Raw genomic sequence first — 17,763 nt, 5'->3', positions numbered from 1 at the left:
ATCGTGGGCAGACATGCAGAATTCAAGAGGTTTAGCCTCAGCCAGTCGGGGAGTTTTGCCTTCTTTGACAGACAGCTGTCATGATACCTTAATTTGGATCAAACTGTAGGTAAAGTGAAAAAAAAAATGGGGAAAGAAAAACATTAAGCGCTAACAAGAGTGGATGGTAGATGGCTGTTAGACAGAAGGGGTTGTTTGGAACATTTCAACCTTTCCATCTCTAGTCATCACAGTGACATCCCATTACGAAAATTCCAACACGGAGATGTACAAGTTAATCCAGTCATGCATTGTTGAAAACCTGAGGTTCCCCCTTTTTCACACCGTAGCAAAGCATCAAGATTGTTTCTGCCTGACTGGATAATGGTCGTCAGAGTGAAAAGTAAGACCACCTAAAACGTAAAAGATCTAGAGAAGATAAAGGAGTGTGAGTTAGGAATGTGGGACTTGTCATGTGGGGATCCTTTGCTCTTTTCAACAGACAGCAATCCTGCTTTCGCTTCTAGGATTTTAGAAGTAGCAAGCAGTTGGGATCCTGCAGCAAATGCTGAGATGCAAAAGCAAACGCTGAGATACAAAATCACTCCATGAAGCCGTTATCCCTCTCATGGCATTGCTCCAATTACAGGACTGCAATCCACATTCTGTGGAATTATATATGCTTTCAGAGAGTAAGAATTTAGAGGTGACAGAGATAACACCTTGGAATATCAGATTTTACTGCCAGTAACAAATGAGCACTCTATTTAGAATTTTCTTACACATTACCAAATGGGAAAGCTGTTTTCCTGTTCTAACTCAGAACCTGCTGTGGGCTTACCTGCTTGTGGATGTTCTGGAAAGTCTGTTGTTGTTTATTGAGTCCTTCTGCAAAAACTCACTGGATTGGGTCAGAAACATGTCAGGTGAAGACTAATTCTTCAAGAGAAAATAATTGCCAGAGATCTAAAAGGTCAAGGAGCTGAGATTTGGACCCCTCACATAAGACACTAAAATTACCTCCACCCTTGGACTCCAAAAGTTACATAAGTGTGGCTGGAGTTCCATCTTGTTTGCTTTTGCCTGAAATTTTTCCAAGTTGTTTGTTCCTTTTATTCCCACGCTCTGGTTGACATCTCACCCTCCTTAGCTCATCTTTGATTTTATTCTCACGTTATTCCAAATAAGAAACTCAGTCCCTCTTTCATTGGTTTTCTTTAAAATCACCCGAGGAAGCATGACTTTCTATGTTTAAAACACTTCACAGGATAGTGCAGGCAATATAAGGATATTAAACCATTAAAAGGCAAATATGTTGAAATTAAACATTTCATATTCTCAAAACTTCCAGCTAGCACCAGAAATTTCTTCATTCTTACTCTCCTCCAATCTGTGTCTTATTTTTTGCTTTTCTTTTTTAAATGGCTAATGTTTTATGTCAATAGGTCTTAATTTTTTTCCTGATTTCTGTTAGCTTATTTTTACTTCTACCACATAATGTTAGACATATTTTCAAAAAAAGTCCATGATGAACAAACAAATCTACACATTTGTGTTTTTACAATGTGTTGACTAAAAAAAATAAAAGAGACTGAATTATAGAAAACTGTATGATACATAGCGAGAGCTCAAGAATAAGGTATGTGGTTTGTTTTCAAAAATTTGGAAAACACTTAAGATTAGCACACCTACCTGCAGTACTTAGAAAATCTGGACAAAATGTAAACATTTTATAGGAGACATTAAAAACACCTAAGACTTAAAGTGCCACGATGTCCCAGAGCAGGAAATTCTGAGAGGTTAATTCTTTCTTCAACACCACTTTTCCCCCACCAGGAAGTAGGTGATTTAGAAGCATAAGTAGGAAATATAAAGAGAAGTAAAATGTGAAAATTAAGGAAAATCTCCATGATCTTGAATTTGAACTGGCAGTAACCATGTAAACTCATGGTGCCTATGATGTTGAAAGTGACTTCTTGTCTTTTGAGAATGGGTACTGAAATATGTATAAGTAAGAAGATAATATATTTTAGGTTTACAGCAAAAAAAAAATTAGTGTGGGAGTGGATAGAATACAGTTGTAACAAAACTGATGATTGTTATACTATCATGGTGAACACATTAGATCTTACCTGTTTTCTCTAACTCCCATACGTTTCAAAAGTACTAAAACTAAAAAACACATATACACAACAATAATAGAACAGAATAAAGAATTTGGGGGCAAGAAAAATTTTAAAGTGCTTGGGTTGCCCAGATGTGAAATACCAGTTCATATCAGATTGTATCAATGAGATGTGTTGAAACCACCTCTGCAGGGCCTTCTGAAATTTGAGGACTGAATACCCGCCGTGGGTATAGGAGGTGGCACATGCAGAGAGATGTTTCTAGAGTCTTGAAGGTTTGCTGTTGTCTCCACGGCGTGTTCTGGAGGGTCTGTTGCTTCTTTCCTCTTGCTCATTTCCCTCTTTTGGAAGGTTTATCCTAGGTCTGTCCTATAGTTGTATTTGGGAAGCATGTTACTTTGCTGCAATGACAAAGCTCACACTGGAGGGGAAGTTACCCCAGGATAAGCATGCCTTGAGTATGACCCATATTTAACTTAAATAAGAAACTGGATTTGGAGTTTTGAGTTGATGCTGAGTGAGTCCAGGCGTTTAGGGGACTATGAAGATGAAATGAATGTATTTCACACATGAAAAAGACTTGAATTTTGGAGAAAAGGAATAGAATGCTAACTTTTTAAAAAAGATTTATTTATTATTATTTGAAAGGCAGATTTACAGAAAGAAGGAGAGATAGAGGAAGATTGTCCATCCACTGGTTCATTCTCCAAATGGCCTCAATAGCTGGAGCTGAGCCACTCCAAAGCCAGGAGCTTTTTCTGGGTCTCTCACGTGGGTGCAGGGTCCCAAGGCTTTGGGTCAGCCTCTGCTACTTTCCCAGGCTGTAAGCATGGAGCTGAACTAGAAGTGGAACAGCTAGGACACAGGATGCTGGTACTCGCAGGTGGATGATCCATCTGGTGAGTTACTGTGCTGGTCCCAAATGCTAACTCTTAAATGTGTTCCCAAAAATCCCTGTGTTGGAAACATAATATGCAGTGCATCAGTATTGAGAGGCAGTGGCTTACAGAGGTGATTAGGTCGTGAGAACTCAGCCCTTGTGAATGAATTTGCTTTGTTGCCCTTGCTGTGAGCTCCTTAGACAAGGAGAAATTATGGTAGTTATTTTCTCAATCACCTATATTTTACCTTCTGCTGCACCATGACACACCAAGAAAGCTCTCACCAGATGCTGCCCTCTTCACCTTGAAATAATCAGCCTTCAGAGCTGAGAGAAAGTAAATGCTCATTCTTTATAAATAACTCATTATTAGTTATGCTGGTATAGCGGCACAAAATGGATTAGCACTAATAATAGAATAAGAAAACATAAACTGAGAGACAGCCCATGCCACTGTACAACTATACCAAAAATTCATTCACTCCCAATGCCTCTTCGTATCATTTGTAGCACTATGGTTGCAATAGTAATTACTGAATTTGCTTGAATTTATTTGGGTGTGTTCCCTTTATAATAAATCACCTAATTATGTGCTTCAGTTGAGTTTTTTCCACACATTCTTCTACCTTGTTTATGTTAATAACATTTGTTTAGAAAACACAGTGCAACAACACAGAGCATGAGTTGCAATCTCAGATGCCCTGAGGAGTCAAGCCCTGCAGATGAGACAAGGAAAATTCAAACTGAGAACTGGGGAATCAAAAATTCAGCCTCAAGGTGCTCAACCTCAGTTTTTTCAAAGGAATCATGCATGGTCAAATACATCACACATGCAGGACAGACTGGCCTACTGGTCACTTAGTTCCAATCATTTACATTTCATACATACACACATATATAAATGCACACTATATATGCATATATACAGCATATGTATATTGTATACGTGTACATTTTTAAAAATTATGTCACTGTAAAGTTCTATACCTAATATTGAATATGATTTCTACCCTTAGTCTGAGAGATGAATTGTTAAACTTTTGGGGATAGCGCTTGGGAGAGTGAAAGCAGAGAAATGAAAACCTTAACAATTCCCTGGGCTTAGGCAAATAATACATTTGACAAGGTTTTAAAATGTATTTTTCTTAAAGAAAAGATGTTATGTTAGATGGCCTGGCTTCAGGTTATTTTATTATAGATTTTTTTTATTTGGAAGTTAAGCCATAATATGTCTCAGGAACTGTAACAGTAGGAAATAAAAGAGTTTGCTAATGACGTCACTCCTGTCTATCCATGTACCCTTAACTCTTCATAATTATCAGACGATCACCAAGACCCACATTAAGAAGAACTGTGAATATTCATGCATAGTCATTTCTGTGTACCGCCAGCCGTCTTTTGTCAGAAGGCCACGCATTAAACTTCTCTATAGGAGGAACATGGAGTTACTAGCACTGAAAGGATGCTATTAAAACAGAAGCTGCTGGCTCGAGCTTAGCATGGGTGAGTTGTTCTCACATAAAGATCCAGCTATTAGTGTTTCCATGCAAGGCTAAGTGTGCCTGCAGACACGGAGCTATGATTTTATAGCTCTTCCCCTCTTGGCATCAAGAAGAGAGTCGTTTTTCTCTGCCTGGCTTCCATAAGAAAGTTGTTGATTAGGTAATGTAAACAATAGAAACATAGTTCCTTCAAATGTTGCAGGTTGAAAATCCATCAGGTGCCAACAGGTCAGGTTCCACTAGGCCTCTCCTGGCTTGCCAATGCCTCGTTGCGTTCTCACGTAGTCTTTCCTCAAAGCCTGTAAATAGAGACAGAGAGACATCCAGCTCTACGCTGTCACCCATAAACCGGACCAGATCATGGAAGCTAAGTTTTATGGAATACTCCCCATGGAGCAGCCCCTGTGCTAAACGCTTTATTTAATCCTTACAATAGGTCCATGGTTTGGCATCACTGCAATGATAAAAATTTAATAGTCATGGAAATTAAGACTCAAACAGACCTTGCTCTCAGTTATGCAATGAGTGCGGGATCAGAGATGCAAACCCAGAAAATCTTAATCCTGAGCTTTCAATTGCCACAGCATACCCCTCCTCAAGTCCTAAGGGTAGTGCAGGGACCTGCCTATGGGTAACAGACTAGTTGGAGCAACAGTGAGAGAGGCTGATACCAATACATGTGACAGTAAGAGAGATGAAGTAGGATACAACGTGAGCCACTGGGGTGAAGAATACAACGGCTGAGTAGAAACCCCAGAGGATATTTGAGAATGCTATGATTCTTCCACAGTTACTTCCAACTAAGCAGTTAGCTAGACTTGCATCCTATGCAGCAGCACCAGGGTTCTCTTCTTCATGGAGAATGACCCAGAAGGGCAGTCCCCATCCCAACCCCTATGCTTCCCAATCCTGTTCACTTTTTTTTTTTTTTGCAATATTCTCTAGTTATGTAGCAATGATTGGGTCAAGCCAAAGCTAAGCAAATGAACTCAACCCAGGTCTCCCACATAGTTAACAGGGACCCGGTTCCTGAAGCAAGGATTTAAATCCAGGCATTCTTTTGTAAGTTGTAGGCATCCGTGCTGGTGGTTTAACTGCTAGTTCCAACACCAACTCACAGAATCACTTCTCTGAAAACATACACATCTCATGCTTCATTTCACCCATGGTCATCATCTGGCAGTGTGCCGGAACAGCTAAGAGCCTTTGCTTCAGGTCTCTGCTGATGCTCATCCTGTGATGGCTTAAGAATTTGGGTCTCTTTCCCCCATGTGGAAGACCTGGGTTGAGTTCCTATCTCCTGCCATTGTCCTGAGTAGCTGTAGTCATCGTTGGTGTCACTAGGTGTGAGTACTGTTGCTTCATCCACTGCAAAAAAAAAAAAAGACTAACTTAAACTCTTTTAAGCAACTTGCTGAAGTTGAGGTTGCAGGTCTGAAATTTCACTTACAATCCTGCTCACTTGATTTGCTCTTTGTGGCTTTGCTGTCTAGTTCAGGACAATGGATTTGGCTCAGTTGTGTCTTTGGCTCTCCAGTGTGGTTTGGAAGGAGGGCCAAATTTTCTCCTACAGATTATTCTTAGAGAAATTCACGACATACTTCATTAAAGTATGCTATATTGGTATATCGATCATTTTGTGCTTAAGGTACTTGAAAAAAAAAAAAAAGAGGAAATGCAGACGCAGTCATTCTCTAAACCACTCTTAAAGACAGATCTTCCAAAATGACTTGAATTGTCATAGATCCTCTTCCCAGGAGTTTCATTATCCGGGAAGTCCGACTCTTGTCACTGAAGTGAAAACTAGAAGTTGCCATTACAACCAAGCTGCCATGTGCTATAACATTCCACCTGTTGGAAGATCATCTTCTTATGTAGACAAGTGCCTGCTGCTGAATATTTGGGTTTTTTTCTCCCATTTATGCTATTATCAGCAATGAATATTCTCATAATTAAATACTTGAAAGCATGTTTTATTATACATCTGAGGAAAGTTTACAGAAGTGGACTTACAGTACTCAAGAAAGTTATTCATACGGCTTTCAAATCATCTAATGTTCTTCTGGGTCACCAAGGTCTGAAAAAACACATTGGGGAATCTTGGCTGAAAGATGGATCTTGAGATTGGAAAGAAAACAGAAGCTGCTATTTTGGCATACTCTGTAATTTTTAGCACATCCATTCTAACAATTTTCTGGATGAATTTAATGACTGTTTACATTTTATGAGCTAAAGTGCCAATTAAAATGTATTAGTCATTTATCATCTTCAGAACTTACTTGTCTGTTTTATTCAAATGTAATAAAGAAGGGACGCTAATTAGAGTAATTCCCATTGAATGTTCAACAAAGGGAAGAGAGAAAACATATTTCTTTGGCATCCATTCAAATAATTTGCTTTTTCTGGTAGGCCAAACCTTCTCATATTTGGAAAGGAAATTAGCTTTGCCTCAAAGCACTTTCTGGAGACTAGTTTGCTAATGAGCCCAGGAATTCTCTCCCATCCCAGTCCTCTGATAAATTACCTGAGTTTCAAGAGTGTTGGAGGCCCAGCAAGGGAGATGGGACTAGAGGTGCTGTGTTGTCCAAGGATGTCTGTAGGGCTCACTGTGCCTGTCCTGTGCACAATTTCATGTTTCCCTGACTTTTGAGTTACACACTTAATTCAACTATTTAAAGTCTTATTTGTATAAAATACATGAAAGTCTGAATTTTTCTGAAGTCATACATGGTTATATGAAATATGAATGCTTGTTTTCTAGATATTTAAGTACTGAAATATTTCCTTTTCCGCACCAGGAAATGGCCAGTTGTTATGTCTTAATTTTTAGGTAGCTTTAATTTTATTTACCATTCTATCATTTGCACTCAATTGTTTTGTTTTGTGGTCTATTTGAAATGATTTAGGTTCCTTAGGATTTATTAAAAGTATCTTTGAGAAGTAATATTTAATCATTATCTTGGAAAATATTTGTCTATGAAAACAGAACAGACTTTATGTCGTGAAAATAAACAAAGATCACCCAAATGAGAGCAAAATACGATTATGTATTCATCGATTGTTGCAGCAAGTGAGTCAGCCACGATCATTTGTGTTGGCAGTCTCCAAGGCATGGAGAGTGGGGAGAATTCTTACCATAGAAAAGAAGCAAAGGCATCAGGCTTTGATTGAGGCTGTTTGTCTGAGAAATTGCAGGCAAACTAACTAGAAGCACAGAAGTCTGCGGCTGGATTAGTTAGGCTTGATGTTGGTGTGTTGGTCTAACATTAGGACATAAGGCAAATCGACCTGCTATCAGTTAAGCTCTGGGTATTCGAGGCCAATTAGTGCAAGAGTATTGTTTGGCTCGCTGGACTGGTTTCTGTGGATGGTAGCTTGACTTACTGAATTGGGTAATGCAGACGGTAGGTTGGATTCCTGAGGCAATTGCTGCAGATCGGGACTCAGAGTTCAATTTTTGTAGTCTGGCTCTTATCCACATCCATATCCAGTATCTCAATATGCTCTTTTTTTTTAAGATTTATTTTTATTTATTTATTTTTTAATTGGAAAGGCGGATTTACAGAGAGGAGAGACAGAGAGGAAGATCTTCCGTCCGATGACTCACTCCCTAAGTGAGCGCAACGGCCGATACTATGCCAATCCGAAGCCAGGAGCCTCTTCTGGGTCTCCCATGAGGGTGCAGGGTCCCAAGGCTTTGGGCCGTCCTCTGCTGCTTTCCCAGGCCACAGGCAGGGAGCTGGAAGGGAAGCGGGGCTGCCGGGATAGAACCGGCGCCCATATGGGATCCCAGGCGTTCAAGGCGAGGACCTTAACCACTGCGCCACCGCGCCGGGCCCTCAATATGCTCTTTGTAGTTTTCCTTTTTAATGTTTCCTTACTAATTGTGGTCTTTCAAATATTTCTATTTTTGTATATTTCCTACTCATTTGATATCCATGGGTAATGAAAAGTGGTGTTAAACAGCTTTCACAACAATTTTTCTCATGCTTTCCTACAATTTTTAAACCAAGGTTTATTTTATAAATTTCTACTATTATTTGATTCCTAAGAGAATATTTTTCATATATGTGCTTACTCTAACATACACATAAACACACTTTTCACTAACTTTGCTTTACATTTCACTTATATTAAAATTAATCGATAGTTGTTTTTTATTACATTTGTTTACCAAGCACAAGACCAAGCATTTGAATAGCCCACTGAAATATTTTTATCATCTGTATTCTGCTTTATGACTATACTCGCGATGTGTCAATATGTGTTTCTCTGATCCCCAAGATCAGAGCGGATTTCTCCATTCTTGATTCCTCTATTCCTATATAGCTCTCAACTTCCTATACTACTTTGGGTAGTAATTTTCTTTTTCCTTTCTGAATGAGTACCTTAATAGAATTCCCAAGCACCTAGCATTTCTGAATGAGTTTTTCTCTTTTCTTCCATCATAATGACAATGCAAATAGGTATAGAAAACTTGAGCTCAACTATTCAAATTTCCGTGGCTGTTGGTCTATTGACTTCTGGCATTTTGTGTTGGAAAGGAGAAGTCCAAAGGCAGCCTGGGTTTCTTCCTTCATAGGTTTTCAGAGTTTGTCTTTTGTTTCCAGAGATACTTCTTTTCCTTTCAGAATTTATACTTTCACCTAATTGTATCTATTTATTGGTCCTTAGAGAAGTTCGGCTAGTTGTAGGGTAAGCTCATTTGATCTTCAGATCAAAGTGATTTCTTAGTTGACTGATGTATGTCTCAGACATATCTTTCACTTTTTAAATTTTATCTTCAATAACACTAAATATCCACACAATAGTATTTACAGTTTTCCTGCCTCACTTGAATATCTTGGTCCTATCTTCTACTTTTAGAAAGATTAATCAACTTTTTAAAATAATCGGTCCTATTAAAAAGTTTAATTAAATCCATCAGTTGATGATTGATTTCATTATCAGTAGTGTCATTAATATTTTTTATTATTTTCCTTTTGCATTACATTTCCAAATTTACTATCTGAAATGATTAGATAAAGTTAATTTAAAACCTCATCAACTACTTTACTTATAATTTTGTACCAAAATATTTGATACCTACTTGTTATAAACCTTCACAGCATTGTGCAACAGATCACTGGAGGTTATTCTTCCTATCCAACTGAAACTTGGGACTCATCAGCATCTTCCCTTACCCTGTTCTTATTCAGCCTCTGGAAACCACAATTCTGCTCTCTATTTTTATAAATTCATCTTTTTCGAGCTCTGTCTATAAATGAGTATCTGCCTTTCTGGGCTTATTCATTTAGCATAATAGCCTCTAGGTTCATCCACATTGTCATAAGTGATAGGATTCCTGCCCCCATTTTTAGAGACAAGTTCCACTGTATTTATATTTCACATTTTCCTCGGCCATTCATCTGATGGACTCCTCAGTAGCTTTCATATACTAACCGAGGAATGCTGGAATGAACACCAGAGTGCAAATACTTCTTTGGCATGCTGGTTTCAATTCCTTTACCTATAAATCCAGAATCAAGATTGATAAATTATATGATATTTCTAGCTTAGTTTTCTGTGCAACTTGCACTCTCTTTGCCATAATGGTTGGACCCACCAAGGGGACCAAGAATTCCATTTCCCTCTTTGTCTTCTCATCAGCCATTTCGAAAATGCAAGGTGTTATCCATTGTGGTTTCAGTTTGCACGCTCCTGAAGGTAAGTGATAATGAGAATTTTTCATAGATGTGTTAGCTATTTGTAGTCTTTTGTGAAGTATCTATTTTGGTTCTTTGATATTATCGATTTGCTTTCAAATGAATTGAGCTCCTTACAGTCTTTGATTTTGGCCTCTTCTTAGATGTGTATTTGCAAACATGTTGTTCTAAAACAAAAACTGTCTCTTCACTCTATTAACAGTTTATTTTGCAGTGCACAAGGATTTTAATTTTATGCAATTCCACTTACTGTGGCTTTTGTTGCCTATTCCATTTATTTTGAATTTCATTCCATTATGGCCACAGAAGATTCTTTGTGCATTTTCAGTTTTTTTTATGCTAAGACTTATTTTTTGATGTATTCTATGATCTATGATCTGGAAAATGTCCCATGTATGCCTCTAAAGATTGTGTACTACGCTGCTGTTGAATGGAATGTGCTAGCAACATTCTAAGTCTATTGGTTCTAAAGGGGCATTCAAATCCACTGTTTCTTTTTTCTTTTTACCCTTTTTTAAATTTTAAATGATGTTAACATCTTGATCAGGGTGGGAAGGATCAAGGGTTAGGGAAAAGTGGGTATAATCATTGTTTCCAAATTGTCTATTTCTTCTTCCTGTTTTGGGAGGAGCAGGGAGCTGGATAAGGGCAAAAGCCATACCCAGCCTTTCAACAACCCCAGTATCCGAGGATAGGGAAAGGCCACACGATATCAATCCAGGGTCCAAATGTGGTGCATGCTCTGAAGATTCTGCCCATGTGGTTTTGATAGTTCTGAAATGCTATTGATCTCACCAAGAATGAGAGTACCCTTTAATGTTCATTGGCTGAAATAGTTGACCTTAGAGTCTCCATCCACCCAGATATTTGCTGTCATTGTTTGGCTGGTATAGTTGTCCAATTTGTTTTGCCCTCTTTCGTACTGTGCCAAGTGATGCAGGCATAGTACAGATGACCTCTGCAGGCCTCAATGGGCTGCTTAATTCTCCATGTGTATCTGGGTATGCCATCCACTGCTCCATTTTTCCCACTGAGGAGGACCAGTTCTTGTAGGTGGGCCCAAGGACCCAGATCCTACTGGTCTGCCCACCCTCAAGGTTCATGGGCCTTATACCCACCGAGAAGGCGGGCCAAGGACCTGAGCCAGTTAGACCAGGGCCCAGCCAGACGTGCCACCCCACAGAACTGGTACCCGCCATGCAGGCAGGCCAAGCACCCAGGCCAGGCAACCCAGACCCTGCCAAGCCACATCCCCGGGGTTCATACACCCAGTATCCACCAAACAGGCAGGCCAAGGACCTGGGTCAGCCGACCTGGACACCGCCAAGTCCCCCACCCCCAGGGCTCATGGACCCGGCACAGGTTATATCAATTTTCTGCCTAATGATCTGTGTGAAAAGTGGTATATTAAAGTTCTCCTCTGTTATTGTGCTGCTGTCTCCCCTATGTTGTAACTCAACTAAGATTTGCTGTTTAGATCCATGTGTCCCAAGGTTGAGTGCTTATGTACTTTTATTTAAATTGTTACACTGTAACAATTAAATCAAAAGAGCCCCCCCTTGGCGTAATAATCTTCTTTGTCCCTTTTTATCATTTGTGACTCAAAGTCTATTTTGTCTGATACAAGTACAGTAACTTTGGTTTTCATTATCATTTCTTTGAGTTCTCTTTCTCTCCCTTCACTATTATTTGTGTTTCTTTACTGCTGAACTTAGTCTCTTGAAGGCTAATATTATTGGATATTGGTTTTTCATCTATTCAACCACTCCCATATTTTGACTAGGTATTTTAACATTTAAAGTAATTATTCATAGATAAGGACTGCCTATTGGCACGCTGCTAATTCTGTGTTTCATTGTTTCATAGTTCTTTATTGCTGGCATCCAGTCTTGCTCTTTGTGATTTGTTGTATTCTGTAGTGGTATGCTTTGATTTGTTTCTCTTTGTCCTTTGTAGCCAATCTATAAGTCCATTGCCTTTATCAGCACTCTGCTGGACCTGCTGCACTTCACTCTGGTGGGCAACACATGCAGCAGTTCTTTGCATGGACAGTATTGATCACAGGCAACGGTTAACAGGAGCTAGAGCTAAGATGCTGGAGTGCTTCAGGAACTACTCTGGACAGGAAGGTGGTAGGCCAATCTGGCTGTGTCTTCTCAAACTGGCAGGGCAACTCCAGGGCTACAGCAAAGATGAACAACACCAATGAAGGATGCCTTCAGGATCTGCCATGAGTAGCGGATGGTAAATAAATCATAGTGCTAGATGCAGTCAAGCCTCCCAGGAGTTTCCTGTGCAGGATGGACACTTCCCTGGCTGCAACTGAGAAGGGTAAGAGCCCAGACATGGCCCCTTAAGATTATTCTTACTGCAAGAAAGCCAGAAAAGTTATGCCAGTGACGCAGAGAAGTGAGTCTCTTGCCAGTACTCTATGCATTCGGAGTCATTTCACTCCTGGTTTCTGACACGGGAGGGCTGGAGTGAGGCATGAACCCTTCATTAACTGCTGTGTAACAGGAGCTTACAATCCGTCCCAGGGGCACGAACGGACAGGTCTCCCTCTGGTTCTGGAATGAAAAGTTCAAAGCTGGTCTCACAGCTGAGGGGGCTGAAGAAACTGATTTGCAAAAGCACTTTTGTTAGTTTCTTTTTTCGCAGTAACTAAGCTCTCTTCAGGATAAGTTTACCACAACAAACCAAAACACCAGATGCAGCGAGACACACAGGAGGTCCTTTATCCCAGCAAGGTAAAGGTCACAGGACAGGAGGGTGAAGGGGAACACGTGGGAGCCATTGCTATGCTCTCAGGGTGGATCTTAGAAAGTCCTGGGAGCCGGGAGCCGTGAGGGATTGGTTGATAGGGGATGTGGGCAGGCTCCAGAGGATTGGTGGCTAAGACTGTTAGAGCTGCAGGGGATTAGTAGGTGTGGTGAAGGGCGGGGATTAGGGAAAGGGGCCACGAGGGATTGGTGGGTGGGGTTGTCAGGTAGTGGTGTGAGGTTACAGCGGATTGGTGGACAACCAGAATGTGAGCTGTGGGAATGGGGAAGCAGAAATCCAAGGTGATACCAGGTCCAGAATGGCAGGGTCTCATCCATTTCCAGGGTGATATTCGAGCCACTCCTCACACGTGTGGGTTCGCAGTCAAGACTGATGTTGTCATGGTGAGACTGACTGCTAAGGCACTACTGAGCCTGATTCTGCCTGGATCTCTTGGCCAATAATCTGGATAGCCAACTCAAGGCCGAATGGGGCTGTAGCCAAGCCCTTTGGGATGTTTGACTATTTAATAGGTCTGAACCTGAGAGTATGACCTGTGTATCTGCCACTTTGCACTCCAAACAACTCTCCTAGGTTTTAAGCGGCATTGATGTGTCACGGTCTGAAGGCTTAGGCTGGGAGCTTTGCCGGTAGCTGAGTGCCACATTCTTGATCCGCCCAATTCTGCCATCGTGGTGATGTCACTTCCACTTTTTATTTTTCCTAGGGCATCTTAAGGTTTGGTTTTCTACAACAAGCTTCGACACATTCTTTCTTTATATTATCCAGTGTCTTTTTGCTTCTGTCATCACCGCCCCCCGCCAGTATTTTCCTTTTTCCACACCCTATGGAATGTCTGATTATCTTGTCTTTCACCTTTTCTTCCATAATGTCGAAGTGTTTCCAGAAGACAGAAGGAACACAGAACAGACACTGCACAAATGGAAGTTTGTTTCCTGAATTCAAGTTTTTTTGATATTCTCTTCTGGCATTCTTCGTGTTCTTACCCTCTTCATGCTGAGAAACCCTTCATTGGAGCCTCATTCTTTCTACCAAAGGTTGCTTAGTTGCCTAACATCTGAATAACTGCACATGTTTTTATTGAGATTGTTCTTACAGTGGCTGCACAATGCCATCCTTGTTCCCTTTTCTCAGAGGAGATGGTCTATGTTCATAAAGAAAATCAGTTTCTCTCAAGCAGGAAAAAGGGGCATTGTCTGATCACTATAGGGATAATTTAGCTAAAGGCAATCAACTCTTCTCACAGCATGGCTCTTTCTCCTTTAGACAAATTGGTTTTATTCCTGTTCCTGCCTTTGCTCTACCACTAGTGCCCTTTGCCTCGGGCAGGGCACTTCACCTTGCTGAGTCTCCATCTTTTCATCTCTACAATGAAGCGCTTATCACTATGATCTTTAGGAGACCACAAACCATTCACTTCCAACGGTCCTGTGCTTTTAACTAGAGATTTCCACTGCAAAGGTTGAGGGGAAAGTTTTATCATTTTATAAGCCTGCTAATTAAACAATTTTTGCTATAATGAGTGCCAGTTACCTTTATGAAGTGCCTTTTGTCACTTAATCACAGAACTATATGGCTCTTGGCCCATGGAGAAGGAATGTGGCTGAGAGGTCAGTTGCAATGTTAACCCCGATCCTCCTGGTGCGTTGTAGTCTACTCGCCAAGATCAATATACTACAACTCCATACTTCTCCTATTTAGTCAGTCCACAAATACTAAATACTGACTATGATGAGGCATCGCTCTAGGTGCCAAGGGCGCTACAGTATGTTTGGATACACATTCCAGCTCAGACAGCAGAGTGATAATGAAGATCATCCTGCCTTCATCATAGAAGGTTCTGTTGTAGACTGGGCCCTGAGCCTGGCTGTGTTAGCAGTTCAGTAAAGGTGGAAGGCATGAGGATCCCCCATCCAGGTTTGAGGCTGCTGCATTCATGTGCCAGGGATGCCATAACAAATCACACAGCAGATGCTTTAAACTAAAAAGATGCCTGTTCTCAGAGCTCTGAGAGCCACAAGCCCACAGTGACAGTGTTGGTTTACTTCAGGCTGAGGCTTCTCTTCCCTTACAGATAGCTATCACCATCTTTTCTTCTCACACAGCCATCCTTCTTTGCATATCAGTGTCCTTTTTTTTAAAAAAAAAAAGTTTTAATTCATTTGTTTGTTTGAAAAGAAGACTGAGGCACAGAGATCTCCCACCTGCTTATTCACACATGTGTTTCCATTTCCACCTGTATTATAGTTGCTTGCTTGTATGTATCCTCTGCCCCCGTGAAGATATGGATACCGAGGACTTTGTTTTATTTTGTCTGTTTCTAGAATGTCTGTATCAGGTCTAACCCACAGCATATATATGTATTGCATTGTCAGAGACCATGCATAAGGAACCGAGACTCTTCAAGTTCTTCACTGAAATACTGCAATTTATATTCTTGCTTTGTGGTCGTTGTGGATATTTTTCTTCTTTTTTTCACATTGGGGTTATTGGCAGCATTCAAACCCATCTAGCTACCAAATCTGAATGATAGGTACAATAAGATGTATATAACAGTATGACTAGCAGGTTATTGTGGTACAGAGGTGAGGGCATAGATGATAGATAAGTTCCCCGGTGACTTGAACATGCACGGAAGGTTAACAGTCACTGCTGAGGATGTAGGTGGAGGCCAGACCCACCTACGTGGGGGGAGCACCTAGACCTAGAACTGGAGTGTCAGTCCACTGGCTCCTCAGGAACTCTTTGAGCAGAGAAACTATGTAAACAGAGATGTATTTAAGCGTATGAGCCAAAGTAAAGCATGCGGATGTAAGAAGGAGACTTAATTACTTCTGAGAAAAAGCCCTTTATTCATTCCTCAATGGGTTTATGTAATCATCTCAGTTCTGTCTCCAGTTTCCTTCTTTCCCTAATTATGTTTTCCCCATTTACTCGCCCTGATAGCCTTATTCTCATCTGGGTATCTGTCAAAAGGCTACATTTCAGTGTATTAATTCTCTTGCTGAATGGTACAGCTTGAAATTCCATCTGCTAGTTTTATTAAAATTTAAATGGGAAAGAAGAAAAAAAAACCTCTCCAAACTCTCTAAGAGATTCATGTGAGGTGCTGGCCCCATAAGCAAGTGACAAGTGGCATGATCTTGGGGATGAGCCTTTGGTGGCTTCTGGAAAGGGTCTGCCTGGGGGATACCTCCCGACAAGCAGCCATCGTTACTGGTTCCCAGTTCCAATTGTCAGCTCCACCCTGGTAGAGCAATATACAGCAACTGTGAACTTAAGAATTCAGAAAAGAAGAACATACTCTCACTTTTCTGAAAGAGTTTGTCTCTCCTTAAAGGAGTCTGTATGGTCCTGGGTTTTGCTGGCAGTCTTTTGATGTTGAGGATAAATGTGCAAAAAGATGAAGAATCAACTCAAAATGCGAGATGAAAACCACCTCTGGAATTCCTCCTTGGAAGCCCTCCCTCAACCCATCCTCCAAATTATAAAATCAAGAAGAGGAAACACAGTCACTTGGCCATGTGCAGAGAGAATGACCTCCCGGGATCAGAAGTGTAAGCCAGTCTTGAAGTGGGAAGGCTGGTGGAAGTGGAAGCTCCACACAGCCTGATGGGTAGAGATGAAGTGTTTGAAGGTCTGCTTTCAAACAGAAAGGGAAGTCAAGGTCTTGGGCCAAGTTCACGGAAGCCAGAAGATGGCACATTTCTTCCCTGCCTGTTGGGACATCACTCACCACGCAGCCTCAGGAAAGCTCCCCTGTATGCATAAGAGTGATGGAGACGGAAAAGGCAAATGGCAGTTTAGACTAGTTGTGAAAATAGTTTTGGCTTTTCAGGACCCACAGAAAAGGATCTTAGAGAGCCCAGGAGGTCCTGACTCCTCTTGAAGACTCTGTTTTGGAAGATTGTTTTCATGACTGCTCTGAAACTATCCATCGCTTGATTTCCTACTATCTCATGCAAGCTTCCAGGGCCAGAGAGCAAGGACAGAAATAGCTCCTTTATGGCTAAGGGCATGCCTGTATTTAAGATCAAGAAGTGTTGGAGTTGGTAGTCATACAGTTTAGTATGGGAAAGAATGGTGGTCGGGTTCTTTGCCGACATTGCCCGTTTGCAAGTCTGAGATCCAGGGAGGAAGCAGCCATGGTCTGAGAAGCAAAGCACCAGAGGCCACCATCTAACAGTTGCATCGATGTAGTAGAGTAGTTACAACACATGAACTCTGAGCTCTGTATAGACATACACTAGTATGTAAGTCACACACATGGCAAGTTATATGCTCACCAAAATCCCCAGGAGAAACAAAGTGACAGGTTTATTTGACATCAAAATCCATGCTTTTCCCAGACCTGCTGTCTTAGTGAGAAACTGTCAAGGAGCAGAGAGGTGGAAAATGTGTTTTCTAGAAATCTATCCAGAGTCTGTGACAGGTAGTAACTGTGTCATGGCTTGGATGTGGTTGGCCCTCCTCAAATGCGCATGCTAGAAACTTGACCTCAACATAAGGAGATTGAGAAATGGCAAGATTTTGAAGAGGTGGGACCTGCCGAGACATGACTGGGTCATGGACATCCTAGTGAAGGGATTAATGCTGGTCTTTTGGGGTGAGTGGGGTCTTCTAATGGGTATATGAGCTCCCTTAAGAGTGAACTGTTACCAAATAACCAAACTGCCTCACGCATGATCCCCTGCTTCCTCTGTTGCTATCTTCTCTCTCCACATGTGCTTCACCACTCTCACACGTGTTCCTACCATGTAACGCCATCAACAAGGTATGACGTAACGTGA

The 17,763-nt window shown here is 41.0% G+C and overlaps 1 protein-coding gene across 2 annotated transcripts in view; it reads left to right on the top strand.

The window, feature by feature from the left end:
* The window catches only part of NPSR1 (neuropeptide S receptor 1), a 118,324-nt gene that overhangs the window by 26,091 nt on the left and 74,470 nt on the right, over positions 1–17,763 (top strand). The gene's annotated exons all lie outside the window — the stretch shown is intronic.

This window comes from Ochotona curzoniae, unplaced genomic scaffold, assembly GCF_017591425.1.
Source record: "Ochotona curzoniae isolate NIBS_2020 unplaced genomic scaffold, NIBS_Ocur_1.0 scaffold_3835, whole genome shotgun sequence".
NCBI lineage: Eukaryota > Metazoa > Chordata > Mammalia > Lagomorpha > Ochotonidae > Ochotona > Ochotona curzoniae.
The sequence above is the reverse complement of the archived record's forward strand: the minus strand, read 5'-3'. Positions and strand labels throughout refer to the sequence as shown.